Source organism: Rhinopithecus bieti, unplaced genomic scaffold, assembly GCF_001698545.2.
Source record: "Rhinopithecus bieti isolate Rb0 unplaced genomic scaffold, ASM169854v2 scaffold_1106, whole genome shotgun sequence".
In the NCBI taxonomy this organism is placed as follows: Eukaryota; Metazoa; Chordata; class Mammalia; order Primates; family Cercopithecidae; genus Rhinopithecus; species Rhinopithecus bieti.
Genome location: NW_016803367.1, coordinates 912,530 through 920,334, shown reverse-complemented (window position 1 = coordinate 920,334; position 7,805 = coordinate 912,530). Strand labels below are relative to the sequence as shown.

Here is a 7,805-nt window from a genome sequence, read left to right as displayed (position 1 = left end):
AAAAATAATAAAAAAAATTTTTTTTAAATAAAATAAATTTAAAAAAAAAAGGCAGGGAATAAACCTCAATACAGATTTACTAACACAGAAATAAAGAGTTTGTGTTAGCAAAGAGACTATGAATCAGCAAGAGAACAACCCACGAGGATAAAGGAAATTGTAGACAAGAGGAGCATAAACCATGAAGACATAAGTACCCATGTGTTTATAACATGGATAATTGATAAGCAATAAGTAAGTCTTTAGAAACTATGAGTGTTCAGGGGAAATCACAAAAACAGTGACATTACACTTAATTTTTTAAATGAGGGTGAAATGACATTCTGCATGAGACAGATAACTGTAAAGTAGTAAAAAAAAGTTTTCAGAAGTCACACATGAAAATCAATCTCATAATTCTACAATCACATTTTATTATGTCCACATTTTAAAGTACAAAGTTAGCCTTTATATACCAACAAATTTGGCTGCAAAGGTTTGTTGAGTTTTGACCTCGAGAAATACCTTCCTATTTTTTAAAGAAAGAAATATTATAATGATATTCCTTTTATTACTTTCCTATATATACTTGCTCATCACATAAAAAATATAATTGCTATATAGCCATCAAGCATTAAAAATAAACCAACACATCTAACAATAGGCCTCAATGGTACTAATCTATTTTCCTAGATGTATCACTTTAAAGCCATATATGAATGTCCAAGAAATGAAAGCTTTTTATTTTTCTTTTACAATCTACAGCATAGAACATGATAGATAAAATTATTCCATATAGAAATTGTGATTTTTAATTAATTTGAAATAATTTCCATTAATTTCTGATGCTCGTAAGCATTTTAGATACACATTCCTTTAGCTCTTGAAATACAGCTCTAAATTGTGAAAAATTCTGACACAGGCAGGAACAGATTTCAAAATTCTATTACTTTTAATCTAAAAGCCTCCATCTTATGTTTTCTGTAGGAGACAGAAACTCACAAAAGAAAATGTGTTGGCTTCTACTATTAGGAAACTGGACATTTTTCACATATATTATAGTGGAAGCAGTTTTACATTTCATTCAGGCACAAAATTTTTATGAACTCAGGAGCAGCCCAAACATAAAGATAAAATGCAGCATGATTTTCCAAACCAAAATCTGGGGCTTATGTCTACGGATTTTTGTGACCCTTTGGGAAAAGGCAGAGTTGGAAACACAACTTAGTTGTCCAAGTATTAGAACTTTTAAAGCATCTCTTTGATTTATGAAGAAAATGCACAAAAATATGTTAAAGAAGTACCAGAAAATCCAGCAAGTTGCTGATTACTACACACCTCCATGCACAGATGACATGAGCAATTATTTGTCTTTCCTTCACTTCTGACTTCCAGGGCTCAGGGCTGAGGTCCTATTGACTGCACATAGTAGAAGAAAGGGAAGAGAAGTTGTTTCAATGGCAACATCCTCACCTACTTATGTCTCTTTTCTCACAGCTCCAGTAATTAACGGAATGATTATAAACTGAAACCAAACTGCATCTCTATCCCTTCCATTCTCACCCTGGAAGCCTGTTCTCATAAATCCATTCTCCTCAGGGTATTCCTTTAATCAGTATTTCTTAATATGAATGAATGCTTTGGCTAACTTGTACAGGTCATCTACCACTTTTAAGTACTCCATTCCCACCTCATGGGTGTGTCTCATCTCTTCAGTACAGTTGCATATTTCCCGAAGAGTCTCATTTTGTGTATTGCTTCTCCACTACCCCTCACCACCAGACAGACAACTGGCCAGCTGTCACTCAAATGCTAATTGTGTCTACCATCTACTTTCTCTAACAGCCTTTTCCTTCCGCTGGTTCCCTCCATTCCCTGCCAATTTTATTTAGGAGTGACTCAAAAAGTGTTTTGGGACTCCACTGATAGCTGTGCTTTTCTGATAATTAAACCATATTTACATCCAACTCAACAGTATTTGGTAAGCAATTACTACCTATCCATTACTGTGCTAGCAACTACGAATGTCATGAAAGAAACATATGATCCAGCTACTCCCTTAAAGAAGTTGGTAATCAGGGTTAGGTGGAATGATGCACTCATTTACAAAAAAGGATGGATAAGACAATATTATCAGGGAGAAAAACATCTGGTACCCCATGTGGACCAGCCAGCACAAGAAATCAAAAGTGAAAGGGGCTTCAAGTCAAAAGACCTGAACTATGCTACTTCCTTCCTAGCTACGTGTCCTGTGGTGAGCCAGACAGCCTCCCCCTACTGTTTCCTCAATATGGGAATATTTATCTAGCAAGATTATTGGAAGGATTAAAGGGTACCTTATGTGAAATGCATTTTATAAACTGTAAACTACTGGGTACATGTAAGATGGCTGCTTTACAAGTCAAGTAGAGCCTGGGAGGTCAGAAAAGGGGAGCAATCTGTCAGCCATGGTGGCTCATACCTGTAATCCCCCCTATTCAAGAGACTGAGATGGGAGGATCACTTGAGCCCAAGAGATCAAAACCACCCTGGGCAACATAATGAGATGCTGTTGTACAAAAATTTTTCTAATTAGCAAGGTGAGGTGGCTTGTGCCAGTAGTCCAGTTACTCAGAAGGCTGAGGTGGGAGGATCACTTGAGCCCAAGAGTTCAAGGCTGCAGTGAGCCATGACTGTGTCACCACACTCCAGCCTGGGTGACAGAGTGAGACCCTGTCTCAAAAAAAGAAAGACAGGGAGCAATCTGACCATGACTCAAAGCAAGAGCCAGGACCTGAGCTGGGCACCTTCTTCAAAGCCAGGCAAGATTTAGCTAGATAGTGAGGAATAGGATACACAGCATGTTTCATGCAAGGACATGTTTTGACTTCCATTTAACAAGTATTGAAGAGCTTGCTAATCATTTCAAAGGATACAAATGTGTTTAAGATATAATCCTCGAAGTACAAAACTGGCTGTAAAACTCAAAGGAATGCTTATGAGGTAATGTGGCAAGTTAAGGAGAGCAGGACAACTAATCCGTTGGTATATGGGGTTCCTGTACCACCATCTGTGTAGACCCAGGATAGGTCACCATCCCTCTGCAGGCCTTGTTTTCTCAAATATGAAATAAGAGGTTTCACCTCAATGGTCTCTTTCCAACACAGACATTCTATGCTGTATGATTCCAGGTTCAAAGTTCAAAGCTTAGCCATGAGAAATCTAAGTGGGGTCATGGTGACAGCTGTCCCTTCTATCAGCTCTCACTCCTTGCAGATGAGGGCCTAGATGAGGGCAGCCGCGTGGGAATGGGAAGAAGGGGATCTAAGATACACTAATTTTAAAATAATAGAACAGAGTTCCACATCAGGTAGAAAAGGACACAGCAAAGAAAACACCAAAGAATAAAGCCTAGAGAGCCAGGAGGCCAAAATAATGTTGCCGACAGAAGCAGGACATGTGAAGTGGGGAAGGGAAAGAGTTGGAATGGGCATGAGGTGTTCGTGGGTGCTATCAGATTTTTGGAAGGGAAGGATGATGAGACTGGATTGGGGCAGCTTCAGTGTGAGAGATCATCAAAGCCATATCACTGAGAAATGCTTGAAAATCATTCCCATTCCCTGTGGCCCACATTTACCTCTGTCCTTGAGACAGAGGCAGAGTAGCCAACAGTGAAAGCTCCAAAAAGAAGACCATGACTGTACAAGCCACAGAAGACGGAACATGCTGTTAGTTCAGGATGAACAAGACCAAGGGTAACAGCAGGGTGCTCTCAGCCAAACTAATTGAGCCAAACTCAATTACATAGGACATGATGGGCAGTCCCAGCTGTTCTGATTAAACTTGGTCTCCAGATACTATCTCCCTGTTGTAAAGTTCTTTATCGGGCAGTGAGTAAAAAAGGAAATGTCAGGGAAGACAGCTAGATGTCCCACACGGCATTCACTCATTCACTCCTCTGAGAAGACTGCAATAAGCACCTCCTCGGATTCCAAACTTAGGCCTTGCCCATCATCATCCACCACCCATCTGAATGTATCTCAATGAAAACACACACTAGCTGGGCATGGTGGCTCATGCCTGTAATCCCAGCACTTTGGGAGGCCAAAGCCAGCGGATCACCTGAGGTCAAGAGATCGAGACCAGCCTGGCCAACATGGTGAAACCCTGTTTCTACTAAAAATACAAAAATTAGCCAGGCATGCAGGTGGGCACCTATAAGTCCAGCTACTCAGGAGGCTGAGGCACGAGAATTGCTTGCACCTGGGAGGCAGAGGTTGCAGTCAGCTGAGATCGTGCCACTGCACTCCAGGCTGAGGCACGAGAATTGCTTGAACCTGTGAGGCAGAGGTTGCAGTGAGCTATCATACCACTGCACTCCCTCCTGGGCGATATAGTGAGCCTCAAGTCTCATTAAAAAAAAAAAAGGAAACACAGTGGAGAGGAGTTGTAGTATTATCACCTTCTCTGCCCCTCTCACTCTCCTTGAAACCACTGACACTAAGAAATAAGAGGTTAGAACCCTTCTCTAATTACCCTTATCTAATTACTTAATGTCTCTATGTTTTCCTAGAAGGAGAATTCAGTACCTATACCAGATCTACCATGTTTTTGGTCTCACTTAACACTGCTATATGTATGCGCATGTCTCCTAATGCACACCAGCAAGAGTTTCTCTAGAAAATTGCTTTCCAACCTTGTTCATGATATTTGTATGACCCACCAGGGCACATGCTCTTGATAAAAGGCAACAGGTCTGAGGGCCCCAGAAAGCCCAGGCCCTGTCCAGCCACCCTGAGGGACAAGGGGTTCAACATCTCAACACAACTGAACCAATTCAGCGCACACCAGGGGGAGATCACCTCCTCTAGGGGAGGTGTCAAAGCGTGAAATTCCTGGGCTACACCTACGCACACATGTTCAGTAATAGAAGATAATATCAAATTGCTGTCCAGCATAGTTGTTTTACACTCCCAACTTCATATCTTCACCAACATTTGGTGCTTGTTGTCAGACTTCTCAAAATGGTAACACATTATGATCTAAATTTGCTAATGAGTGTGAGCATCTTTTATTAGTTTCTTGGCCAACTAGTTTCCTCTTATTAAAATGCACATTTGTATCTTTCTCCTATTTTTCTGTTGGGTTCTTTTTTTTTAAGACAGAGTCTCGCTCTGTTGCCCAGGCTTGTGTGCAGTGGCACAATCTCATCTCACTGCAACCTCCACCTCCTGCATTCAAGTGATTCTCATCCCTCAGCCTCCCAAGTAGCTGGGACTACAGGCACACACCACCATATCCAGTTAATTTTTGTATTTTTAGTAGAGATGGGGTTTTGCCATGTTGGCCAGGCTGGTCTCAAACTCCTGGAGGCAAGTGATCTGCCCACCTCAGCCGTCCAAAGTGCTAGGATTATAGACACAAGCCACCATGCCCAGCCAGGTTCTTTTTCCATGGATGTGCAGTTCTTCATATATTCTGGATACTATTTATCAGTTATGTATGTTGCAAATATATTCTTACCGTTTTTGGTTTGTCTTTTCACTTTTTTAGTGTCTCTTAATCTTAAAATCATCAAATTTATTCTTTTTTTATAGTTACTTTAATTTATATCATGATCAAGAAAGCTTTTTGTTTGTTTGTTTGTTTGTTTGTTTGTTTGTTTTAATGGAGACAGGGTCTCACTCCAGTGCAATGGCACAGTCATAGCTCACTACAGCCTCAAGTTCCCAGGCTCAAGTCATCCTCCCATCTCAGTCTCCCAAGTAACTGGGACTACAGGCATGGGTCGCCATGCCCAGCTAATTTTCTTTTCTTTTTTGTAGAGACAGGGTCTCACTATGTTGCCCAAGCTGGTCTTGAACTCCTAGTCTCAAGTGATCCTCCCATCTCAGCCTCCCAAAGTGCTAGCATTACAGGTGTGAGCCACCAGGCCCAGCCAACAAATTCTTATCTAAAGCAATAAAGATATTTTTCTATATTATGTTTGTAAAGATACTGCCTTTTTATTTACGTCTTTAATACACTGAGAACTCAAGGTATATGTAGGGATCCAATTTCATTATTTTTCCCTTAAGGATACACAATTGTCATAGCACCATTTATTGCATAAAATTATCTTTTCCCAGTGACATGCAATAAATGAATGGATCTGTTTCAGCGCTTTACATTTGGTTTCATTGGTCATTTTGATCATCCCCGGGCCAGTGCCACAATGCCTTAATCACTATGACCCTAAAATATAACTTTGTATCTGGTAGGACTGGTACCCACCTTACCATGGACATGCACCCTTCACACTTCCATCTGAGTTCCTCAAAAACCATATGGGGATTTTTATTGGGATTGCATTGCATTGCATTGGGATTGCATAAATCTATAGATCAAATTAAGAAGATTGACATGTTCATGATGTTCAATCTACCTACCTAAGTACATGCATATTTCTCCATCTATTTATGTACTTTTATTGCCTTTAAAAATATTCTCAAAACTCACAAAAGAAGATATACAAATGGCAAATAAGCATATGAGAAGATGCTCAACATCATCTGTTATTAGAGAATTGCAAATTAAAACAAGAATGAGATATCATTATATACCTATCAGAATGACCAAAATCCAAAACACTGACAACATCAAATGCTGGTGAGGATATGGAAACCCAGAACTCTCCTTCATTGCTGGTAGGAATGCAAAATGGTACAGGCCCTTTGTTATAGACAGTCTGGCAGATGTTTACAAAGCTAAACTTGCTCTTACCATACAATCCAATCACATTCTTTGGTATCTACCCAGATAAAGGGAGAACTCGTGTCCACACAAAAACCTGCACACTGATATTTATTATAGCAGCCTTATTCATAATTGCCAGAACTCAGAGGCAACAAGATGTTCGTCAGTAGGTGAATGAATAAATAAACTGTGGTACATTCAGACAACGGAAAATTATTCAGCACTGAAAAGAAACAGCTATCAAGCCATGAAAAAACATGGAAGGACCTTAAATGCATATTACTATCTGAAAGAAGTCAATCTGTATGATTCCAACTACGTGGCATTCTAGGAAAGGCAAAACTATGGAGATGGTACAAAGATCAGTGGTTACCAGGGGTTGGAGTGGGGGAAGTGAAAGAGATGAATAGGCAGAGAACAGAGGATTTTTAGGGCAGTGAAATTATTTTGTATGACACTATAACATAGATAGATGTCATTATACATTTGTATACATACCCATAGAATGTACAACACCAAGAGTGAATTCCAGTATAAACTATGGACTTTGGATGATAATGTATCAATGTAGGCTCATCATGTGTAACAAACGTACCACTCTGGTAGGGGATGTTGATAGTAGGGGAGGCTGTGCATGTTGTGAGTTTTGGAAGGGAAGGGAATATATGAAAATTGTACCTTCTACTCAGTATTGCTGTGAACCTAAAACTGCTCTAAAAAATAAGCTCGGCCGGGCGTGGTGTCTCACAGTGGCCTGTAATCCCAGCACTTTGGGAGGCCGAGGCAGGTGGATCATGAGGTCAGGAGTTCAAAACCAGCCTGGCCAAGATGGTGAAACCCTGTCTCTACTAAAATACAAAAATTAGCCAGGCACAGTGACAGGCACCTGTAATCCCAGCTACTCAGGAGGCTGAGGCAGGAGAATGGCATGAACCCGGGAGGCGGAGCTTGCAGTGAGCCAAGATCACACCACTGCACTCCAGCCTGGGCAACACAGTGAGACTCCGACTCAAAAAAAAAAAAAAAAAGCTAATTATACCTAATTATACCTTTTATTTATATTTCTTGTCTTACTGTACTAAGAATCTCAAAAAAAAAAAAAAAAAAAAAAA

The 7,805-nt window shown here is 40.2% G+C and overlaps 1 protein-coding gene across 5 annotated transcripts in view; it reads right to left on the bottom strand.

The window, feature by feature from the left end:
* RAB27A (RAB27A, member RAS oncogene family) overlaps positions 1-7,805 on the bottom strand; it is a 95,383-nt gene that overhangs the window by 54,867 nt on the left and 32,711 nt on the right. Inside the window, exon 4 of one of the 5 annotated variants that reach the window (XM_017881475.1) lies at positions 1,318-1,398. The exons of the other annotated variants lie outside the window; for them this stretch is intronic. The gene's annotated coding sequence lies outside the window, so the exon portion shown is untranslated. The remainder of the gene's footprint in view (positions 1-1,317; positions 1,399-7,805) is intronic. 5 annotated transcript variants of the gene reach the window in all.